The sequence below is a fragment of the Phascolarctos cinereus genome, unplaced genomic scaffold (assembly GCF_003287225.1).
Source record: "Phascolarctos cinereus isolate Bilbo 61053 unplaced genomic scaffold, phaCin_HiC Scaffold_2;HRSCAF=192, whole genome shotgun sequence".
Classification (NCBI taxonomy): Eukaryota; Metazoa; Chordata; class Mammalia; order Diprotodontia; family Phascolarctidae; genus Phascolarctos; species Phascolarctos cinereus.
In genome coordinates, this window is record NW_027555625.1 from 403,363,523 (window position 1) to 403,388,877 (window position 25,355).

The 25,355-nt window shown below is 40.9% G+C and overlaps 1 long non-coding RNA gene across 1 annotated transcript in view; it reads left to right on the forward strand.

The window, feature by feature from the left end:
* LOC144455988 (uncharacterized) overlaps positions 1–18,761 on the forward strand; it is a 35,571-nt gene extending 16,810 nt beyond the window's left edge. The window contains exons 4-6 of the long non-coding RNA XR_013484889.1: positions 16,665–16,779; positions 17,506–17,640; positions 18,330–18,761. This is a non-coding gene — a long non-coding RNA (uncharacterized LOC144455988). The remainder of the gene's footprint in view (positions 1–16,664; positions 16,780–17,505; positions 17,641–18,329) is intronic.
* Positions 18,762–25,355: the final 6,594 nt, after the last annotated feature.

Sequence of the window (25,355 nt, forward strand, 5' to 3'; positions counted from 1 at the left end):
TCTAGGTTACTTGTAAGGTTTTTTCCAGCTTTGGTTTTTTTTTTTTTTTGGCCAGGCAATTGGGGTTAAGTGACTTGCCCATGGTCACACAGCTAGTAAGTGTCAAGTGTTTGGTCTGAGACTGGATTTGAACTCAGGTCCTCCTAACTCCAGGGCTGGTGCTCGATCTACTGAGCCATCCATCTAACTGCCTTGTAATAGAGGAATTTTAAGAGGTGGAGGTGAGAAGGGAGTGCATTCTTGGCATGGAGAGAGCCTAGAGCAAAGGCGCTGAGAAGAGAGATTGTCATACATGAGGAATAGAGAGAAGAGTAGTTTGGCCGGATCATAGAGTGAAGGAGGGGTCTGGAAAGATAACCTGAGGCCAGGCTCTAAAAGACTTTAAAAACTAAGCAGAGAAGTTTATATTTGATCCTGGAGGCAATAGGAAACCACTGGAGTAGACTGAGAAGGAGAGTCTTGTGGTCAGATCTGCACTTCAGGACACTTAATTTAGCAATAGGATATAGGATGGACCGGAGAGGGCAGAAACTCGAGGCAGGGAGACCTCCAGAGATATTAGGGAGGGAGAAATGGCAAGATTTGGCAATTAGATGTGTATAATAAATAAGAGTGAGGAATCAGGGATAATGCTAAGATTAAGAACCCAGAAGGATGGCAGTAACTTTGACAAAAAATAGGGGTTTGGTAGAGGACGGAGTTTTGGGGTGGGGTGAGAGAAAGATAAAGAACTTAGTTTTTGACAAGTTGAGTTTGAGAAGTCTCCGAGATGTCCAGTTTGAAACATCATCTAGGCAATTGGTGATGCAGGACTGAAGACTGGGGAAGATACTGGGGCTGGACGTGTAAACCTCTGAGTCGTATGTATAGGAGCTGATGAGGTCACCAAGAGGAAGAGAGAAAGAGCTTTGGACAGAACTTTGGAGAATACTCAAAGGGGCAGGGGTTATAGTGGAAAATGCCCTCCTACATTGGGAGTCAGGACACCTGCATCCTAGTTGTGGCTCTGCCAATGACCTGCTCTGAGCCCTTTAGGCAACTCATTTGAATTTTTCCACCAAATAATGAACTCAGAAGAGCCCTCCGAGGACATCTAGTCCACCCTACACCTTAACAAAAATCCTTTGGTATGCAACATATCACACAAGTAATCATCCATCCTTTGCTTAGAGACTTCAAGATGAAGGAGAACTCATTATCTTAAGGTAGATAATTTCATTTGGGGACAAGCCTAAGTATTTCAAAGTTTTTCCTTATGTCAAGCCTAAATGTGCCTCTTTATCTCCTACCCATTGCCTCTAATCTTCCCTAGTGGTAGGGAGAGCAAAGTCTAGGGCAGCTAGATAGTACAGTGGATGGAGTGCTGAGCCTGGAGTCAGGAAGACTCGTCTCCATGAGTTCAAATAAGGCCTCAGACACTTAGTGGCTATGTTAACTGTGGGCAAGTCACTTAACCCTGTTTGACTAATCTGTGAAATGAACTGGAAAAGGAAATGGCAAACCAGTCCAGTATCTTTGCCAAGAAAACCCCAAAAGGTTTCACAAAGACTTGGAATGATTAAAAAAAAGACTGAACAATAAAGGTCCACCTCTTCATATACTTGAAAATAGCCACCATGTCCCTCCTATATCATGATATCTTAAAGTTAGAGCTCTCTAGTTTCTCTGACTAAATCTTAGATGATATGAGCTCAAGGCCCTTCCCCATCCTTGTTGTCTTTTCTCCGGCTTTTCCATGCCCTTCCAAGCATGTAAGGCTTTGGGTATGATCAGCCAGAGTTTAACGAGGCCACCATTTCCTTAGTCTAGGATAGATGCCTCTTTTAATGTGGCCTAAGATTATACTTACTTAGCTGCCTTAGCTACATGGCCCATGACATCTAGGTGGCCCCAGCCATGCCTTACTTTAAAACACAGTCATCATTTCACCCACTACTCTGCCTGCCCTTCTGGACCAGAGGACAGGCCTGGGGGGCCTGTTCTATCCCAACTGATGAATGTGTCAAAATTATATCTTGTTCTGGTACCCCTGACTACCAACCCCACCCCCTCCCCACTTCTAGTCAGTATAGTAAGTTTATAAGTAGCCAGTATAAAGTGGCAATGGCAGGAAGTAAGATTACAAAAGGGAACCTAGAAGTCATGTACAGACCGTCCCAAAGATGAAAGGACCATAATTTACAAGCCATCTCATATATTAACTGAAAATCACATCCTGAAAATATGTGCTCAATCAAGGGAAGCCATATGGGCCTTGCTGTGAGGGCCCTTCGGTCTCATGATAGGTCAGTCTTAGATGGGTTCCAGACACCCTCAGTAAGATCCTCAGATCATCAGATGGTGCTGATGGCTTGAGATGATGTGGACGTGTTACTGAACTAACCCCCAAGGTGGCGCAGAGAAGACTTAGTCTGTTTCCCAAAAAATAAATAAAAGTGAGACCTCAAACTCCGGCCCCCCAGCACTGTTTGGGTCCATGCGGCTGAGTGCTCCCGTCTAATCCATGGTTATGTGAGTGATGCTCTCTGCCTCTGCCCTTCCCCATCCTTTTCCCTACACTACTTATCTTCCTCACCAGATCAGTCCCTGTCCCCATGCCGTCTGCCTTGGTACCGCTTTCTGCCACTAGTCTCTGTACTTTCCATGTCTGTTTGCACCAGCTGTGCCTTATTGAAGTGTGATTGCAGCCTCAATTCCTGCTGCCATTATGGTCTCTCCTGCTGAGTATCCAAAGAACTGGGCCTGCCTGTCCCATTTCATAATTTTATAAATTAATTAGCAATCCAGTGAGTGCCTCACATAGACTCGTATTTTTAGCTGACCCCCATCGTTCTTCACTTTTTATCCTAGCTATCATCTTTTCTTTTGCTATACACCCTTCCTGCACCGCAATGCCCTTCCAGGTCTGGAATCATAATCAAGGCAGTATCACCATTACAGCATGAAAGGACATGTCCATGAATTCTCCTATGGCTCTGCTCATCATTCCTTTGATTTTTCAAATCAAAACAACCTCTTTTGGGCGCCACTCACTTAAATGTATTGTTTCCCTCTATTAAAATATAAGAGCTTTGAGGGCAAAGACCCTTTCTTTTGTGCTTGTTGCCCCAATACTTAACACATTTTCTTTCAGACCTCCCTACTAACACATCTTTTTCAGAGGAGCTGTTTTCTATTTATTTTGTGATGCTTCCCTCATCTTGCTCTCAAGAAGTTGATTTTTGGAATTCAAATGTAAGACTTCAAATCTATCCCTACTAAATTTCATATTATTATATTTGGTTCAATGTTTGAAAGTATCAAGATCTTTTCAGATCTTGACTGTCATCTGGTTTGTTGCCTAGCCTTTTGAACCTTGCGTCATTTGCAGATCTGATAGGTGTGAGAGAATTTATCAAATGCATTCCTAAAATCTAGGCAGATTACAGCTGTAGCATTTTCCTGATTTTACCTTTATGACCTTGTGCAAGTCACTTAAATTCCTTGGATTCTTCATCTGTGAAATGAGGTGACTGGATTAGTTTTCCTCTCTTAGTTCTCTTCCAGATTCAAATCTATGATCTTGGTTTCATTACCTGGAAGAAAAGGAAAGAAGGTTATGTATAAGGTCATTATCAGTTCTTGATGAAGCCATGCTGGTCTTCGTGATCACCAACTTTTTTATATGCTCACTAATCATTTATAACTTTTTTATATGCTCAGTAATCATTCAATAATACATGATAGAATTTTTCCAGGAATCGAAGTCAAGGTCTCTGGTCTGTAGCTCATAGACTAAATTCTTTGGCCCTGGTTTTTTCAACTTTTAAAATTGAGTGATATCTATTCTACCTATCTTATGGAGATATTCTGAGAGTCAAATGAAATAATGTATGTAAAGCACTTTTAAAACCCCAAGTTTTAAATAAATATCAGCTATTATTGTTAATAACCTGACTGTAAACCTCCTCAGGGCATGTGCCCATGTCATCTCTTTCCTTTGGCATCTAGTATAGGACTGTGCCAACAGTAGATACTGAATAATTGTTTGTTGATTGCTTAATTAGCATTAGGCTAGATTCCCCACCCACTTTGTAGACTGAGAATCCTCACCCACAAACTATGATATTGTGCAAAATTTCTTTAACCTCTCTGCCTGCACACCCACCATCACTCAGGGTTAACACGGTTAATCTTATGAGTCAACAGCACCATATCAGTTGCATCAGGATGTTTTCAAAATTGAGTTGATTAATATGTTCAGATTCATATGCAATTTCTACTTTTAATCTCCTCTTGCCCCAGTGCACACTTATCCATGAACAACAGTAACATAAAGTTGGCATTTGGCCAGCTTGCTATGAAGAACCTCCAACATTCTTTACCCTTGAAAAGCCTATTAAGTACATACTTGAGAGGTGGCGTGGTGCAATATTGTAATACTGCTCCTGTGAATTCTTTAGTGTTTTCTATCTCTTGAGTTAGTTACCTCACAGGTGCAGTGTTACTCTAAGATGATATTTTGTACAATGTTGTTTTTGTGGTAATAAGTTTTTGTTATATTGAAGGGCTACTCATCTCTTATGTTGCTGATGATAATTAATAATAATAATAATAATAATTAAAAAGTACCCATTTCTGACGTGATAAAGGAGGGTTTCTGCTAAAGGTTGGCCATAGCCAGCAATGTAACTTACTTCCCAGATAATTGAACATGGCTTCCACTATAAAATCTAAGTGGTCCTGGGCTTAAAGTGGATACTTTGGAACATGTTGAGAGTTTCATATTAGCTAGCTTCTTCGTATTCTTATATAGAAGAATTAGGTTTAACTTGAAGTAAACAAGATAGAAGTCCCTGAATGGACTTCTGGTGAGCTCCTGAAAGTCTGTGACATCCCCATCTATCATTTTAAGGCTTATCATTGTCTTTTCTTCAACTAAGAATATAACACCTTGGTTAATTTTTGTGGTTATTAAAGATGTATTTCTCACTAGTGCCATCAGTTATTATTCAGAAATTTAAATTTTGTAAACAAAACCTTTAATTTGGTGAGAGTATTTATGCCTCTGCCCCAAAGATGCATCATCTATCTCAACTCTACGACTGTGAGAATTTTCTAGATGATATACTGTGGGATTGCTTTGTATGTGAGGTTTGGGATGAATCCCTCTAACAGGATCTTCTTGCTGAACAAAACTTGACATTCATACTGACCTAAGACCGAAACCTAGCCACTGTGTCACAATGTCCTAGAAATTCAAGCGGTACCTTCTGAATGGTCATGGTGCTAGTATTTTAAGAAGACTAGGGTAGTATGGGGTACAGACAATGATGCAAGTACATCACTAATACACTGGCACTTTTGCCAGTGTATTCAAGGGAGCCAGATAACGAGAAGGGGGCTATTATATAGGTGATTAAATCAGCCCATACCAAGTGATGTGAGATCACAGGGTGAGATTTAGGGGAGTGTTTGATGCTGGCAGGTAGGGGCTTGCTGCAGTTCCTGTGGTAGTCAGTCCTGATTCTCTTTCACTTATGTGATTTTTATGGTACATGAAGGTGTTTATGAATGTCAGTCTATGACTGTGGCTCATAGCATTCCACAGATTCCTATCTCTACCTCCAGCATTAGAGCCATAACTAGGAGTTCCATCTGGGATAAATTTAGTTGAGTTTGGAGAGAGGAGTGTGTAGTGTGCAAATGACACACAGGGATGTTCTAAGGTACGACCATTGCTACGTGTGGTTGAGGGAGATTAGAGACAGAGGTCTTGGGAGCGCAGTAGGTTAAGCTCAGGGTAGCCAAAGCAGAAGGAGGAGAGAAGGGTATGAGGTAATAAACTTCTTCAGGAGGATAGAGCGTGACCTGGAGGGCCATCAATGACAGCAGCAAGGATCTGGACATCTGGGAACAAACTTTAAGGAAGTAAAGTTGGCTACTGAATGGTGGTGGCAGAGAGAGGATCTGAAAGTGGAGGTTTCTCAACTCTTCCTCCTTGCCCTGTGTGTCAGAGGGTGTGAGAAGCAGCTAGCCTTAGAGAGGCTGTGAAGAAATGTGTTTTTAGGAGAAATCAAGGTTTCTGTGAGCTCTAGAAGATGAAAGAAATCTGAAAGTGAGAAGCTTAGGCTCATGGAATGGTAGCTTTATTGCTAAAAGTATTAGTCCCACCCCCTCATTTTACATTAAAGTCAGGAAAGGCAGGTTGGTGAGCAAAAATTGCATTTAAAATATGATCTCTGTTTAAGAGATATGCCAGGTGGTACTCTAAAATCTGGCTCCCAGGTCCCTGTCAATGCCTTTTGCACATGCATGGAGGTGGGCTTCCTGCCTAGACCTCTGTGCAAGCAGGAACAAACTGCCCTGGTTCTCTTCACCTTCCAACTTTCTGGAGTCTTGGAAACAGACCAATCTCACTTAGTCTAGGGTAAAAAGTTCCAAGCAGTAATTCACAAGTTTTATAAAAATGGCTCAGCCCCTATCCCATCAAGGTACATACATCTACATTGTAGGTTACATTACTGAATAGACTAAAAAAATCATTTTTTAAAAAATAGATGCAGTTAGAATCAGAGGAAACAATTCATTTAGAATTTTTTTCACAGAAAAATTCTCTGATAAAAGTCTAATATGTAACATATTATAAGGCACTCATTAAAATATATAAGAACAAAAGCTATCTGACCACAAATGATCAAAAAATATGAACAAGCAGTTTCCAAACGAAGAAATGTCAATTATCAACAACCTTATGAAAAATATTCTAAATCACCACTAATAAGAAAAATTTAAATTAAAACAACTCTAAAATTCCACCTCCAACCAACCAGATTACAAAGATGACAAAAAGAAAAATGACTATTGTTGGAGGGATTTCGTGAAGGCAGGCATTCTGATGGTGGAACTGTGTATTGACTCAGTCATTTTGGAAGAGAAGTTGGAATTATATCCCAAAAGGTTGCTAAATCTCTGACCCAACAGTACTTCTATTAGAACATACCCAAAGGGGTTATGCACAAAGGAAAAGGACTCATATGTACAAGAACTATCATAGCAGTACTTTATTTTTTTTAAAGATTTATTAATTTATTTATTTTTAGTTTTCAACATTCACATCCACAAAATTTTGAGTTCCAAATTTTCTCCCCATCTCATCCCTCCCCCCACTCCAAGATGGCATGCATTCTGAATATCCCTTCCCCTATTCTGCCCTCCCTTCTATCTCTCCCCACCTTCTCTTATCCCCTTCCCCTTCTACTTTCCTGTAGGGCAGGATGGATTTCTGTACCTCATTTCATGTATTTCTTATTTCCCAGTTGCATGTGAAAACATTTTTTAAAAGATGTGTTTTTAAAACTTTGGGTTCCAAATTTTCTCCCTTCCTCCCTCTCCACCCACCCTCATTGAAAAGGCAAGCAACTCAATATAGGTTATACATATGCAGTCATGCAAAACACTTCCATAGTAGTCATGTTGTGAAAAACTAACTCTATTTCCCTTAATCCTATCCTGCCCTCCCATTTATTCTATTCTTTCTTTTGACCCTGTCCCTCCTCAGAAGTACTTCCTTCTGATTACCCCTTTCTGCCCTTCTCTCTATCATCCCCCTGCTCTCTTGTCCCCTTCCTCCCCTATTTTTCTGTAGGGTAAGACAGCTTTCCATACCCAATTGAATGTGTATATTATTCCCTCCTTAAGCCAAATCCTATGAGAATAAGATTCACTCATTCCCTCTCACCTTCCCCTGTTTCTCCTCCACTGTAAGAGCCATTTCTTTTCTGTTTTTTTGGTGAGATAATTTACCCCATTCTACCTCTCCCTTTCTCCTTCTCCCAGTATAATCCTTTATCACCACTTAATTTTATTCTCCAGATATCACCCCTTCATCTTCAGCTCACCCTGTGCTATCTATCTATCTATCTATCTATCTATCTATCTATCTATCTATCTATCTATCTATCTATCTATCTATCTATCTATCTATATATCTATCTATCTATCTATATCTATCTATCTATCTATCTATCTAATCTATCTATCCATATACACACACACACACATACATATAATTTTTTCCCTCCAACTACCCTAATACTGACAAAAGTCTCATAAGTTACAAATATCATCTTTCCATGCAGGAATGTAAACAGTTCAATCTTAATAAGTCTCTTACGATTTCTCTTTCTCTTGTTTACCTCTTCATGATCCACTTGAGTCTTGTATTTGAAAGTTAAATTTTCTATTTGGCTCTGGTCTTTTCATCAAAAATCCTTGAAAGTCCTCTATTTCACTGAATGACCACTTTTTTCCCCTGAAGGATTATACTCAGTTTTACTGGGTAGGTAATTCTTGGTTGTAATCTTATCTCCTTTGCCCTCTGGAATATTATATTCCATACCCTTTGGTCCCTTAATGTAGAAGCTGCTGTATCTTGTGTTATCCTGATTGTGTTTCCACAATACTTGAATTGTTTCTTTCTGGCTGCTTGCAATATTTTCTCCTTGAACTGAGAACTCTGGAATTTGGCTACAATATTCCTAGGAGTTTTCCTTTGGGGATCTCTTTCAGGATGAGATCAGTGGATTCTTTCAATTTCTATTTTGCCCTCTGGTTCTAAAATATCAGGTTAGTTTTCCTTGATAATTTCTTGAAAGATGATGTCTAGGTTTTTGTTTTTTGATCGTGGCTTTCAGATAGTCCAATAATTATTAAATTCTCTCTCCTGGGTCTATTTTCCAGATCAGTTGTTTTTCCAATGAGATATTTCACATTGTTTTCTAATTTTTCATTCTTTTGGATTTGTTTTACAGTGTCTTGATTTCTCATAAAGTCACTAGCTTCCAATTGCTCTATTCTAATTTTTAAGGAAGTGTTTTCTTCAGTAAGCTTTTGGGCTTCCTTTTCCATTTGGCCAATTTTACTTTTTAAGGCATTCTTCTCCTCATTGGTTTTTTGGACCTCTTTTGCCATTTGGGTTAGGCTATTTTTTAAGGTGTTATTTTCTTCAGTATTTTTTTGGGTCTCCTTTAGCAAGTTGTTGACTTGTTTTTCATGATTTCCGTGCATCACTCTCATTTCTATTCCCAGTTTTCCCTCTACTTTTCTTACTTGCTTCTCAAAATCCTTTTTGAGCTCTTCCAAGGCCTGGGAGTGACTCATATTTTTGTGGGAGGCTTTGGATTTAGGAGCTTTGACTTTGTTGTCTTCTTCTGTTTGTATATTTTGATCTCCTTTGCTGCCAAAAAAAAGATTCTGGGGTCTGATACTTCTTGTGAGGTTTGCTCATGATCCCAGCCAATTACTTGAGTTATAAACTTTTTATTAAGGTAGACGTCTGCTTCCAACGTGGAGAATGTACTGTCCCAAGCTTCGGGGGTTTGTACAGCTGTTTTCAGAGATAGTTCTAAGGACCCATAAGTTTTCAGTTTTTCCAAGGTGGTATGATCAAGAGCAAGGTGTTTACTCCTTTCCTGGCCTGTGCTCTGGTCTATGATTGACCACAAGCCCTCTTTTCTGCCTTGGAACTGTGAGGAGGATTCCCTCTCTATCGCCACTACAAGCTCCACCGCGCCAGTGCTCCTCCTTGCCCCAGGACTGCCACCCAGAACTGTGACCCAGATGCAAGCACGGGCAAAGCAAGATAATCCTGCCTCAGCACTGGGAAAGAGATCGCTGCAATCCCCCTCCGATCAGCCGCTTGATTCCCCCTCAGTCTATGGGCTGGAAGGGTGGGGCAGCGCCAGGACTGGGGCTGGACTGAGCTTCTCTCTCATTGTGGTCACAGATTTTTCCTACTGACCTAAGTTATCTTTGGTGTTTGTGGGTTGAGAAGTCTGGAGATTGTCACGGCTGCCTGTGATTCAGTCCTCTGAGGCCTGCTCTAAGTTTGCTGAGGCCTGGTCTTTGCCTGAGTGTACGCCCATGCTGAACTGCATTTCTCTTCCAGCCTGGCTCGCTAGATCTTTCTACTCAACCATCCAGGTGGTCTTGGGCTGGAAATATGTTTCACTTTGTCCTTTTGTGGGTTCTGCTGCTCTAGAATTTGTTTAGAGCCATTTTTTTACAGGTATTTGGAAATGTTTGGGGGAGAGCTGAAGCAACTCTGCCATCTTGGTTCCACCCCTCATAATCGTATTTTTTTGTTGTTGAAAAGAATTGGTGCAAAATATGTAATCATCAATTGGAGAAGGGCTGAGCAAACTAAGGTGTATGAATGCTACGGAATTTTTCTGCTTCATAGGAAATGAAGAATATGATGGACTTAGAGAAATATGGAAAGACTTGTTTGACAAACTGCAGAGTGAAGTGAACAGAATTGTAAGGACAGCTTATACAATGGCCACAGTAACGGGAGAGAAAACAGCTCTAAAAGATTTCAGCACTTTAACTAAAGCAAGGATCAGTCATGAATTCTGAAGACTAATGATGAAGCCTCCATTGTACTTCTGGATAGAGAGGTGATGGAGGAGTTTCAGGGATCTTAACTTGGGGGCCAAGAACTTGCTTGTTGTTTTTTAAACACTCAATTTTATTTTACTTTCAGTTCTGTATTCTCTCCTTCCCTTTACCCCATGTACTGAGAAGGCCAAAACAAAAAGCTCCCCCCCTTCCCAACTGGTAGTCATGCAAAACAGATTTTTACATTAGCCATATTAAAAAAAAAAAGTGAGGGAAGAGAAGAAAATATGTTTCAATCTGCACTGAGTCTATTAGCTTTCTATCTGGAGGTGAATGGCATGTTTCATTATGGGTCCTTTGGAATTGTGATTGGTCATTGTGTTGATTAGATTTACTTAATTTAAAAGTATTTTTATAATAGCATTTCAATATAATTGGCTTCTTTGTAAAGCATTTTATTTTATGCCTTTGAAAACATTATTCTGAGAAGGGCCTTCATAGGCTTTACCAAACTGCTGAAGGGATCCATGACACAACAAAGACTTGAACTGGAGGCACTGAACTGAAGAAGCGTTATCAGATCTGGCCGATGTCTTGATCTATTTTTTTTTTTTTTTGCTTTACTCTAGAGGACAGCATTTCCTTAAGGGTAAGGGAGAGAAAGGTAGTGATAGATATGAAAAAAAAAAGCAGCATCAATAAAACATTTTTAAAAAACAATCACAACACGGCAGTTTTGAAAAAAGATATGTTTTCTATGTTTTACCTGGTTGTACATATATAACCTGTATCAAATTGCTTACTGTCTTGGGAAGGGGGCAGGTGAGGAAGGGAGAAAATTTAGAACCCAGAATTTTAAAAATATGGATGTTAAAGATTTTAATTAGAAAAAATAAAATGTTATTTAAAAATATTTGTTTGTTGCTTCCTCTATTAGATTGTGAGCTCCTGGAGGCTATCTTTTATCTCTTTTCTTATCTTTGGCACTTGGCATAGTCTAAGAGTACAAGTAATAGGTACACAAAAGCACATAGTAGGTGCTTAATAAGTGTTTGTTGATTGATTGAATAAAAAAAAGAAAAAAGGGATATTTTCCCCTTAAAATTATTCTGTTTTTATGAACAGTATCTAATAACAGTACTTTAGAAATCACCTTGAATATATATATGTAGAATTATTTTATTTAACTATAAATAATTGCAAATCATGTTTAATTCATTGCATTGTTGTACGATGTTAAGTTAATACTAAATCATTTGATATGTAAAACAAAATAAAAATCTCACCAAATCTCTGTGACCTGGTCCTTAGTCTCTCCACCTTCTACTTTGGTTCTTTTGATGTTTAATGAAAATTAAAGAGAAAATACTTGATGCTTTCAGCAACTCATTGTTATATACATGTGGGGAAAGTGAGGCTTGGAAAGGTCTTGGGGAAAGGGACTTGCCCAAGGTAGTAAGTGTTAGGTTACATTTAAACTCAGGGATTCTGTTTCTGAAGTCAGTCATCTTTCTACCAAGGGGAAGGTTCTCAGAGGGCCTAACGGCGATAACGAGAGGAAGATGATCTAAGGCGAAGAGGGCTGGGCCTGAGCCACAGCAGGTGCAGCCGGCAGAGTTGGTAGCAAGTCACATTTGTCGCTGATTTCCCAGCTGATTCCACGATAATCCTTGGGTATGCTTGCTGCCTGGGGGCCCCAGGCTGGGCAGCTGTCTGCTGGGGGAAGAGCTGGGAGCAAGGCCTGTCCTGTCCTCTTTGGAAGACAAGGCTCCTTATGGCCGCAGGATTATGTGGAGGGTGGGGTGGCTGCCCAGGTCAGCTGAAAGAGAACCAAGCAGACCAGAAGCTACTTTCCCACTGCGGGGGAGAATTGTGTCCTCCCTTCACTCCCTCCAGCCCCATTCAGGACCTAGCCCTGGCATCCTGGGTTAATTCTGCCTCTGTACAGCAGGCACCTGAATTGGGAAAGTCTGGCATGCTGAAAACTATGGTGAGATCTAACACATTGCTGCCCTCCTGAATTGTACCCACTGAGTTTAGCTCTAGTCTTGTATCCCTAGAGAAGGATGCTCAGGAACATGCATCTTCGTATGTGACACATGGTAACGGCTAACATTCTCAGAACATTTTTGTTTTTTATATATTATCCTTTTCAATCCTTGCAACAACATGGTAAGGTAGGTGCTGTGGGCATCATTATTTCATTTAACAGCTGAGGACACTGAGTCCCAAAGAGATTAAGTGATTTGTCCATGTCACACTAGCAGTACTAAACCAGCACTTTCTGACTTTAGGTCCGATCCCCTTTTCACTACTCTATCCTGCCTTTTGGCAGCATGTCACTTATCAGGAGGTAAAGCCCCAGATTTGTCCTACTATTGTTGCCAAGGAACAGCCTGTCATTGCTAGCTCTTATGGCCCATCCCCATTTCCAGGGCCCACTGCCTGTGATCCTCCCTCTGCAACCACAGGCAGTGCTGTACGGTAGTAGTCACAACATCTATCTCCAACCTTCGTGGCCTTTGCCAGGGACCACAGACTTCCTGAGACATCTGACTCCAGTAGGATTGTTTTCACCCCAGAGCACACATGCAGCAGGGGGACGTGGTTATGAAAGCACTCACAGTCCCGGAGTTGCAGAGAAGTATATAGAACAGCCCTCTTTCCCCTTGACAAGCTCAGCCTAGCCCTTCATAATTACTTCCAATTATTTTAGTACTGAGCAGGTCTTACAGGAATATGAGCTGCATTGGCAAGAAAAAACAAGTAACTCTTCCAAATCTGATAGTGAACACTAATAGAACCACTTACCTGGTATCTTTGAGACAGCTAGATCTGGCCTTGACTCTGCTGAGATGAGTGAGAAGCTTGCCATTGCTAGAGGGGATTGGGGAGGATGTCTGGGAGTTGCACTTCACTAGGTATAAGGAAGGCCTGTGGCACCATTAGGCAGTGCGCAGCTCCTGATATTTTTTTCTCTCAATTGGAGACAGGTTTCCAATCTGTGAGAACACCTGTGGGCACATACATCCGGGTCTTCTGGGGATACAAAAACAAAAGTAAGAGAGTCCATACCCTAAAGGGGCTTCCATTCTAATGGAGAAGACAACACATATAAGGCAGTGGTAGATGAGGAAAGTAAGGAAGTTACAAAAATAGTGAGGGTAAAAATAGGGCAGACCATTGACATTACTTTTCCAGATGTCTTTACTATTTTATTTATTGTTCTCTTGGTTCTGCTCACTTCACTCTCTCTGCATCAGTTCATACAGATCTTCCTAGATTTCTCTGAAACCATCCTGTTTATCATTTTTTATAACACAGCAGTTTTCTATCATATTTTTACACCATAACTTGTTCACCCATTCCCCAATTTGTGGACATTCCCTCAGATTTCCATTCTTTGCCATCTCAAAAAAGAGTGATAAATATATATTTTTTTTTTGGCCAGGCAATGGGGTTAAAGTGACTTGCCCAGGGTCACACAGCTAGTAAGTGTTATATGTCTGAGGCCGGATTTGAACTCAGGTCTTCCTGAATCCAGGGCTGGTGCTCCATCCACTGCACCACCTAGCTGCCCTGAGCTACAAATATTTTTTTATATATTTCGTTAGCTTGTTTTGCTTAGGACTAACCCCTCCCATAATCTACTTTTCCTCTAATTTTCCCTTCTCCCTTTCTTCTTTTTCCTCCTCTTTCCCTGTTGAGTGTAATGTATTTCTGAACCCAATTACGTGTGTGTGTGTATGTGTGTGTTATTCCCTCTTTAACCGGTTCGGATGAGAGTGAGATTCACTTGTCAATCACTCTCCCCTACTTCATTCCTCTTTATGTATATAGACGTCTCCTTTAGAACCCTGATTGTGTGAGATTTTCTCTAGCCTTCCTTTCTCTTCCCTTCAGTATGTTCCTCTTCTCTTCTCTTTCCATTCTTCTCTCAACATCATTAAGACACAGCAGAGCCGCTCCTAGGCCTTGTTTAATGGTATTCTCGCTATGGCTGCTGATGATAATAGAGTTCAGAAGGAACACACATATTATCTCTCCATATTAGAATGTAAGTGGTTTATATTTGTTTAGTCCTTTCATTGTACCATCGTGTCTGCCTTCTTATGTTTCTCAGTTCCTGGGTTTGAACTTCAGAGTTTCTACACAGTTCTGGTCTTTTCATTAGGAATACTTGTAAGTTCTCTATTTCATTAAAAATTCATTTTTCCACCGTAGGGTTATACTCAGTTTTGCTGGGTAAGTTATTCTTGGCTGTAAGCATATATCCTTTGCCTTCTGGAGTACTATATTCCAAGTTCTCTGTGCCTATATAGTGATGGGTGCTAAATCATATGTGATACAGACTGTGGATCCTTCGTATCGGAATTATTTCTTTCTGGCTGCTTGCAGTATTTTTTTCTTTAACTTGGGAATTCTGGATTTTAACTACAGTGTTCCTAGCAGTTTTAATTTTGGGATTTCTTTCAGGAAGTGACTAGTGGATTCTTTCTATTTCCACTTTGCCCTTTGGTTCTAAGAGATGTGGATACTTTTCTTTTAAGATTTCTTGAAATAGGATGTCTAGACTTTTTATTTTTAAGTTATAGCATTCAGGTAGTTGAATGATCCTTAAATACTTTTTCCTCAATCTGTTTTCCAGATTGGTTGTTTTTGCTATGAGATACTTCACATTTTCTTCTATTTTAGTCTTTTGATTAAAAAAATTGTTGCTGTTGTCTGACGAAGTTATTGGCTTGCTTCTATTTGGTCCATTCTAATTTTTAGGGAATTTGTGTCCTGAGCAAAGTTTTGTACCTTTTTTTTTTTTGCCGACCTTCTAATTCCCTTTCTGATTCTTTCTTCAATAACTCTCATTTCTAGGGCAGCTAGGTAGTGCAGTGGATAGAGCTCTGGCCTTGGAGTCAGGAGGACCCGAGTTCAAATCTGACCTCAGACACTTGACACTTACTAGTTACTAGTTGTGTGACTCTGGTTAAGCCACTTAAGCCCGACTGCCTCACCAAAAAAGAAAAAAAAAGTAAATAAAAAACAATTCTCATTTCTTTTGCAATTTTTCCCCTCCAGTGCTCTCATTTCATCATTAGACATTTTTTAACTCTTTTGAAGTCTTGCTTCATTTGTTCTAAGAATCCTAGTTGAATTTGTGCCTGGGTTGTGTTTTACTTTGAGGCTTTGCTTATATATGTTTTGGAATCATTCTCTTCTTCTGGGTTTGTGTCTTGAGTGTCCCCATAGCCATAATAGCTTTTTTATGGCAGGATTCTTTTTTTTTTTTCTCTTTTTGCCAGCTTCCTTCCTGACTTCGGACTTATTAGGACTGGGATCTGTGTACTTCTGGAAGGAAAGTTTGGGTTGATCCTGTTGCTGCTTTCTTGGTATAATTGAGCGTTGTGTCATCCCACGATCTCAGGGACAACTCAAGTTAGGGACCTGCAAGCCTTCAGTGCTTCCAAAGTGGTCAGATCCAGCACAAAATCTAATTGTTGCCCCCATCTCCACCTTCCTCATCTTAACTCTGCAAGTTCCTGACCTGGGTTTAGGTCTGAAGAACAGTAGACTGTGGCTGGTCCTAGCTATTATCAGTCAGCTAAAAAACTCTGCTGGTTCAGAGTGACAGAACTGTGAGTTCCCATTTGGTTTAAGGATTCCTGCTCTGGTCATTCCTCTGCAGGCTTCAGCCTGGGCTAGACGCGAGTAATGAGGCCCCTGTGCCACATTTCTGCTGCTTGCTTCTGAACTTTCTCCTCTCTCCATATGCTGTTAGGACTTAGAACCTCTCCTAGGCAGCTAAGAGGCCCATTGGATAGAGTGTTGGGCTTGGAATCTGGAAGACCGGAATTAAAATCCATTGTCAGACACCTCCTAGTTGTGTGACCTTGGACAATTCACTCAACCTCTGTCTGCTTCAGTTTACTCAGCTATAAAATGGGGGTAGTCATGGTACCTATCTCCCAGGGTTGTTGAGAGGGTCAAATGAGATAATGTTTGTAAAGTGCTTAGCTCAATGCCTGGCACATAGCAGGTAACTTAACAAATGCGCATTCCTTCTTTCCTTCCTTTCCTTCCTTAGATGTGTGACTCAGAATTGGGTAATGGACAGCAATGGCTGCCAGTTGGCATCTGTGTTTCTCTTGGTGCTTGGATATGGGTCTGGCTGTGTTCTTGGCTAGACTCTCTCCCCAGAGTCCGCAGACCTCTCTGTCTGTCTCCCTCTGCTGACCTGGTCTGGAAAAAAAAATGATTCACTGTGATTTTTTCTTGGATTTCCTCGTCAGGATTTGATATGGTGAATCTTCTAGTTTCGTTTGGAGGAGTCTGGAGAAGGGAGAACTTGATGTACCTGTCACTGCTACTCTTCAATCTTGGCTTTGCCTCTGGCGCTCCTCTTTCGTAAGTAGAGAAACAGCAGCTGGTAGAACAGAAAATGCCTCGGGTGAAGGAAGGTCAGACCAAGTGGCTGAACTCGTCCCCCAGCTGTTGGTTCCTCATGGTCCTGTGTAGACAGTGGAGTAGCAGCAGAAGCGATGGTGGAAAATGGTCAGGATGGGGGCAGCTAGGTGGCACAGTGAATAAAGCGCCTGCCCTGAAGTCAGGAGGACCTGAGTTCTAATCCGGCCTCAGACCAAACACCTGACACACTTACTAGCTGTGTGACCCTGGGCAAGTCACTTAACCCCAATTGCCTAAAAGAAAAAAAAAAGAAAGGAAAGAAAAAAAGAAAATGGTCAGGGTGAAGGCAAAGATGGATGATGCCAGGCTTTGGGGATAAATGGTAAAACTATTAGACTATTATGGATTCACTTCCTTGTTGTTTGTGTTCTAGGATGCCTGAGCTGCTGGTGATATTGAATTTACTTATCTGTGGTATTTCTAGCAACAGTGCTGTCCGGGCTTGAGCCATGGTTTGAATAGTTTTCATCCCAAATAGTTACACAAGGGACGGGGGAGGGGTTCAAGGAGAGACTTATAGAGGGTTGAACTAGATGATCTCTAAGGCCCCTTCTTGCCCTAAATCCTGTAGTTCTATTTAACTTTGTTGAATTGAATCACTTGCCACAAGAAGATTGGTTGGCTCAGGCCATCATTGAACAGAGAAAACTGTTTCTCAACCTGCAGATCTTTGATGTGGAGTGTTCCAAAATCTGCAGAAAGAACTGGTTCTACCTTGAGGCCCCCATTCCTCTTGTCCTATCTCCCTCTGCTACGTCTGGAGAACAGCTCTAGGGGACCTGGCAAAAGTCTACTGGGAAAGTAAGTGTGGGCTGGAATCCAAAGGCATTTCATGTTCGGCCTTTCTCCTCCTTCTCCTCCTCCTCCTCTTTAACGTTTACGTTAAGATACCAAGGTACCGTATAAGTCCAAATATAGGCTACTCCCAAATATGTATTATACTTCCCAAATAAGGTGGTTTCCACCAAGAGGAAAATTATTTATAACTACCAATGAATGCATGACATAATTTCATGGGTTGAGAAAAAGACAATGATATTAAAATTGTAAGTGTGATAAGAATAAGTGTCAGAGGTGGGCCACTCGCGTCAGGCTCGTTTTGCTGTTACTTCTTTCAGGGGGCGAGCTGAGCATACGGACAGCAGGTGACTGGGGTAGAGTGGCCTGCCAGCTGCCCATGCCCACTGTAAAGTTGCTGTGGTGTGGCTGTGGTCATAGTTGCTTCCCCCTCCTTTCCTGCTCTCTAGATATAGCTAAGTGGCACAATGGGTAGAATCCTGGGCCTGGAGTTAGTAAGCTCCAAGTTCAACTGTGGCCTCAGACACTTACTAGCTGGGTTACCCCGGGCCTCACAGGAATAGCAGCTACCTCCCAGGCAGAGTTGTAAGGACCAAAAGAAATCACATTTGTAAAGCGCTAATCAGGACCCGGCACAGTCTTGGCACTTAATGATTGTTTCCTTTCTCCCCTTCCTCCTTTCCCTGGCTTAGACTCAGGACTCTGCATCTTGGATAGAGGTTCGGGCTGCACGTGCACTGGAGTGGCGATTAATAGGAGGAGGTGGAAGCCTTGTTTGCTGCCTGAAGTGTAAGGGGTCAAACCTAAGGGGGACTGACAGCAGAAGGCCATCGGAGTTTTATTGCCTTCCAGGATACAACTGCTTGTGTGGTGTCTGTGGAAAGTGGAGGAAAGTAGCATTTTTATACCCTTTTTAACTTTAGAAGTTGTATTCGTTTAATTCCTTATGAACAAAATTACTTTCATTGCATTTTATGATCTACAAAATGCCTTATTGTAATTCCTGAGTCTGAATCACTGGACTGACCTAGGTTAGACCTGGCCTAGAATGTGTGTGTTTATATCACACATACATATGTACATATACATACATATTTCTTTAAATAAAGATGCATTCACTTTTATCTCTCTTCGTTGTTTTCTCCCTGCAGAATGACAGGCTGAGCTCAGATTCTGTAGGGCTATATTTTTGGGGAAAATATAGTATTTATTTGAGCAAATATGATACCTATTCTATAAAATTGGATTGTAAATCCAATCCCACCTTTTAGTTGATAATTTAATTTTCACCAGCAGAGTGATGAAACAAATATTCATCCATCTATCCAAGAGTTCCTCAACTTTCAAGGTGCAACTTCAATCCTGCCTCCTCCATGGTGCCTTCCCTGACTACCTTTTATTCACCTCCCTCCATAGTACCTCTGGTCTATACTAAAAACATTAAATGTTTAACTAAATGCTGTCTTTTATTGCTGGTCTACTGTTATTTCCTGTGACTCCTCAGCTAGACTATATACTCGAAGAGGGCAAGCACAGGTTTCCTGCCTCTTTGTCTCCTTCATAATCTCTTACATCATACTGGCCACATAAGTAGGTCCTTTGGCAGGCAATGACTATCTCTTGCTTCTTCACCTCTGGTTTCAATTCATTTGTATATTAGATCTCCCTGAATAACATTCTCCAAGAAAGGAGGGAATAGTTGAAGTGAAATGACTGGCCCTTTCCACAGTGGAAGCTTACTGCTGTGCTGTGGGTGTTGATGCTAACTCCTTGTTTCCGATGAGGTTTTGAAGGATGAGTTTGGGCTTTTCCTGAGTGGTGATGTAGTAGAATGGAAAGAGCTCTGGGCTTGGTGTCAGGAGAAGCCTGGTTTGAGTCCAGACTCTGACATTTACCAGCTCTGTGGCCTTGAGCAAACTACATGGCCTATACAATCTGTCATTGTGAATCATGGGTGATCAGGGCTTTACACCTGAATGTTGACATCCATTGGCAGGGTGATGATGGAGAGAGAACATTTTCTACCCTTAGCAGCCCTGTGCCAAATCTCGGATTTGTAGTTTGGAAGCTACATGTTTTGACTTGCAGTCCAGGGTTAGGGAGTTTAGGACAAATAAAACTCTAACCAAATAACAAATGTGAATTTTTTTTTTTGTCAAATCACAAGCCTGGACCTCCTGTCTCTTCAGGTATTTAACAGCTAAAAACAACCCTTGAAGAGATATGAGAATATTCCCTATTTCTTTGACCATCACAGATCTACAGCTTTCTGAGAAATAACCCTATATAGCTCCTCCCAGGCATTCAAACACTGTAATCCCCCACCCACCCACCAAAAAGCCCACTTATTGAATTTAATCATCTTACATAGGAAAATTTGTTTTGTTCCTTAAAATAGATAGTTCTTTATAAACAAGCATGATTGGTATACATGGCATGTAGTGTGCAAATATTTTCACCAGAGCACACCCACAAACCTAACAATTTATTGTGTCTGAAATGACCTATTCTTCCACCAATGATGAAGGCTGAATGTAGCTCCACAAAAGAAGTCCTGCCCCCGTACCACGTTAGGACTGTCTGTGCTGGGGAGATGAACATAGGGGCACCAATTTGCTGCAGAGATGGAATACTTGAAAGAATGGAGGAATTAAGCCAATTGAACGGACTCGTTAGACTCCATTCTTCTAGAACTTTTTGAAGCATTTGACCCCTTCTCTCTGAATCGTTTTCCTCCCTGTGACAGGAGCCCTTGGCCAATGACGCCGATTCTCCTCAGCCAATTAGGAATCACTCAGGAGAAGCCTGAAGCCCTCTCTTGGGTGATTGCTTCTGATTGTCACCGTAGCTAGGAGGGAATGGTTTCTTCAGTTCTCCTGATTTGTCTTTCGCGCCTCTCTTCTCCTGGTCAGTCTTTTGCCATCTTCTGTCCTTTTTTCCTCCTCTCTATAGTATGATTGTCCCTTGATGTTTGCTGGGGTGGGGTGCAGGGAAGAGAGGTTGGGGTGGGTTTAGGAGCACAGGACCCCTGAGAATGTGAAAAACCATGGATAACTGTAGGCCCCACCCCAAACCTTTATTTCATTTTATTTTTAAATAATTCTTATCATAGTTATTTAGCACAAAAAACAAGTAAAATAACAGAAAAACTGCAAACATAAAAAAGTATTCGTTTCTCTGCGAGAGAGCTTAGTTACAATCGCTTCACGGATTTCTCTCTACGAAGGGCCCAAGGTACAAAATCGCTGTTTACATATGTATACTTGTGGTAGTAAATGATAAAACAGATTAATGATACACACTATGTGTGCATTTATGACTTACTGTTTGTTCATTTCAGTTTTCTTCACGCATGCATTGTGGTCTGTGATTTTCCGAAGTACACCACAAATCTCCAAAAATTCCTATTTAATTATCGACGGCCAACCCCTGAATAGCCAAAATTGGGAATGTGAAACCTGAGGATGTTGCAGGTGGGTAGTAGTTGCAGTTTGATGATTTAAATGAGAGCCTCCTCACTTTGCAGTGATTCACCTTTTATTTAAAAAACCAAAAACTTCCCAAGTTTCTTCGGCAACCCCCCTTTTTCAATAACATCTGTCTCTTCATGTTGATATGACTTCTCATTTTCTTACTTTTACTCTCTTTTAGTCATAAAACACAAAAACGCAGAATTTACCGAGTTCCCTTTGACGCCTCCTGTTACGTTTCCAAAAAGGCAGTTTCTCGCTTTGGTAGTCTTGCAAGTGTGTTTCTCACACTCATATTTGTCTAGTTTTTAATAATTAAAAGATCTTCCTCACCTCTTTATAACATTAAACTGTTCCCACACAAGCAACACATTATCCCACATTGTTAACGAAGAGATTCAAGTCCTTAAATCTATGCCGTGGATGATTTTCTCTCCAACACCGTCCAAAACCCCATCTGAAAGCTGTGTTTATCATACTTGTAGTTTAATAGTTTATATTAAAACAAAGTTTTTTTCTCATTCATGTCAGGTGCCAAACTGTTCATTCGCAACAAAGAATGTATCTTTCAGCCTTTTGTGGTAAATATAACTCTCCTGATTTATACGAAAGTACTTTTTATATTCTTTTTATCATTAATGGCTTCTTATGAAAAGGCTCTTAAAGAGATAATGAGTTATATGCAGTTAATGAAATTAGTTTAGGATGAACATTGCTGGAGGTTCATGCAGAGCCCATTCATAGGCTCATGAGATTACCTTGTATAAATCAGGCATTTTGGGGGTGGGTGTTGGAGAGGGGAAGTGATTTGCCCAAAGTCACATAGGTAGGAAGTGGCAAGACTCAGACTCAGAACTTCCGGTTATGGTGTTTAAAGGTACTTACTTAGAATAGGTTCTTTCATTTGGCTTGTTGTGATGAATAGAAATATCAGTTTGTTGGAAGAAATCTGGAAAAAGGTTTCTATCGATTAGTCGATGAACATTTATTAAGCACCTGTGATGTGCCAGGCACTCTGCTAAGCCCGGGGATATGAAGAAAGACAAAAGCCGGTCCCTGCTCTCAAGGAGCTCACGGTCTAATGAGAGAGATAACAAACAAACAACTATGTACAAATAAGTTTTATATCCAGGATAAACTGGAAATAGTCAGCAGATACAGATCTTATATGAATACAAACTATATAGGATGCATGAGTATGTATCTGTGTATCCATGTGTTCTGTTAGTTTACATACGTATACGTATATACCCACATACAGCTGAACAAATTATGGCATATGAAAGTAATAGAATACTATCGTGTCTTAAAAAGTGGCGACGGGACAGTCTCAGAGAAGCTTAAGACCTGTGTGAACTGATGCAGAGTGAAATGAGAACTAGGAAAACAATTTATGCAAAAATAACAGCATTGGGAGCCAAGGTGGTGGAGTAAGAAGGAAGTCCCTCTTACCCTCCCTTATTAACCTCTGAAAGCCCAGAGAATATTGCCCCAGGCAAAACCCTGGAACAGTTGAATCAGAAGAAAGACTAGGTGCATCAGTCTGGTAGCCCAGGTAGTTTGAGGGATTAACGGGAAAGGCCCCTCTTGCCCTGGGGGAAGGGGAGCAGTACAGAACGGGAAATGTTTCAGCAAACTGGCAGAAAGCCCCACCTTAGCATACCAGGAGGAGATCCTGAAACCCAGGTAGTGGAGCAGGCAAACACCAACACCAGGACCCCCGACTGCCTCAGTGAGGCAGTGGGGAACCTGTGGAAACCAGCTTGGAAAACCACCAGGTGCCTTGGCATTCGACAGCAACCAGGCCTCCCACTACCTCAGCAAAACTCTGGGCAGTGTTCCCAGGGGCCCCAGGTGGATAAATATCCTGCAACATCGATCTGAAGGAGCTGAAGAAAGGGAAAGGAAGGAAAGGCCCAGGTGAGCAGGCGACCTCCAAGGGCCAGACTACCCAATCCTACCCCTAGAGTTCCAGTGTTTCTGATTCCAGCCCAACACCAGGTTGCCAGAACCCTACAGCCTCCAACTGCCAATATCGGAGGCCCCAGAACACAAAGCCAGTGACCAGGCCCTGGGCTGTCAACACGAGAAGCTTGGATCAGTGCCCCCTGCTCTCTAGCAGGAGAGCTCAATCTCTTTAAAGGCCAGGAAATAAGCAAATACCATGAGCAAAAAGAAATGTATGATAAATTCTTATTATGGAAACAGTGAAGATCAAGGCCGAAATTCTGAAGAGGACAACATTGTCAACAAACCCACATCTGGAACCTCAAAAGGGAATAGGAACTGATCTGAAGCCCAAAAAGCCTTCTTGGAAGAGCTCAAGAAAGATTTTAAAAGTCAAATGAGAGAGGTAGAAGAAAAATTGGGAAAAGAAATGAGAGGTATGCAAGAGAGAGTCAATAGCTTGGAAAAGGAAGGACAAAAATTAACTCCAGAACAGAAGTCCTTAAAAAATACAATTGGCCAACTGGAAAAAAAGTACACCAAAGAAAACAAGTCCCTAAAAATACAATTGGCTAAATGGGGAAGGAGGTACAAAATCTAATAGAAAAAAACAATTTCTTAAAAATTAGGATAGGGCAAATGGAAGCTAATGATTTTATGAGAGAGTGAGAATCAGTCAAACAGAAACAACAGAATGAAAAATAGATGAAAACGTAGAATACCTCATTGGTAAAACAACTGACCTGGAAAATTGAACCAGGAGAGACAATTTAAAAATTATTGGTCTACCTGAAAATCATGATGAAAAAAAGAGCCTGGACAGTATCTTTCAGGAAATCATCAAGGAAAACTGCCCTGAGGTCCCAGAACCAGAGAGTAAAATAGCCATAGAAAGAATCCACCAATCACCTCCTGAAAAAGATCCCAAATTGAAAATGCCAAGTAATATAGTAGCCAAATTCCAAAATTACCAGGTGAAAGAGAAAATACTGTAAGCAGCCAGAAAGAAACAATTTAAATATCATGGAACCACAGTCAGGATTACACAGGACCTTGAAGCTTCTACATTAAAAGAACGTAGGGCATGGGATATAATATTCCGTAAAGCAAAGGAGCTTGGATTACAACCAAGGATTAATTACTGAGTGAAAATGAGCATGATCTTTCAGGGAAGGAGATGGATATTCAATGAAATAGGGGACTTCCAAACCTTCCTGATAAAAAGACCAGAGCTCAACAGAAAATTTGATCTTCAAATACAAGACTCAAGAGAGACGTAAAAAGGTAAATGGGACAGAAAGAAACAACAACATGTTATTAATGAGGGCAAACTGTTTAAATCCCTACAAGGGAAGATGACACTTGTAACTCTTGAGAACTGTATTGTTATTACATCATGTTAAAGGGGTATACATAGAGTGGGTGGGTATAAGTTGACTTTGATGTAATGATAAAAAAAAATCTAATCAAGTGGGTTAAATGGATCCAAGTAAATGGATTAATCCGATCTAACTAAGAAAATGTACTGAGAGAAAAGGAAAGGAGGAAGCAGAAAAGTTTAAATTATATCACATGAAGAGGCACAAAGACATATTACAGCAGAGGGAAAGAAGGGAGAGAGATGAGCATTGTTTGAACCTTACTTTCAGATTTGGCTCAAGAAGGGAATAATAATCAGTTAGGTATAGAAATCTAACTTGCCTATAGGCAGTAGGAGGAAAAGGGGAAAGAAAAGAGGAGGGGAAAAAGGGAGGGAGAAGTGTAAGAGAAAAGGGAAGAAAAGGGGGGTAATAAGGGAGGACTGAGAGAGGTGGTGGTCAAAAGCAAAACACTAGTGAGGAGGGAAAGCGAGAAAAGGAGAAATAGAAGCATGAACAGGGGTGGGAGGGCCAAGAATAGAGAGAAAGATACAGATAGTAATCAAAACTGTGAATGTGAATGGGATGAACTCTCCCATAAAACAAAAGAGGATAGCAGAATGGATTAAAAACCATAATCCTACAATACTGTTTACAGGAAACACATTTGAAAAGAGGGACACAAATGGGGTAAAGGTAAAAGGCTGGAGCAGAATATATTATGCTTCAGCTGAAGTAAAAAAGCAGGGTAGCAATCCTGATCTCAGACAAAGCAAAAGCAAAAATAGATCTTATCAAAAGAGATAAGGAAGGAAACTACATCCTGCTAAAAGGCACCATAGACAATGAAGTAATATCATTACTAAACATATATGCACCAAATGGTATAGCATCCAAATTCTTAGAGGAGAAGTTCAGGGAGTTACAGGAAGAAATAGACAGC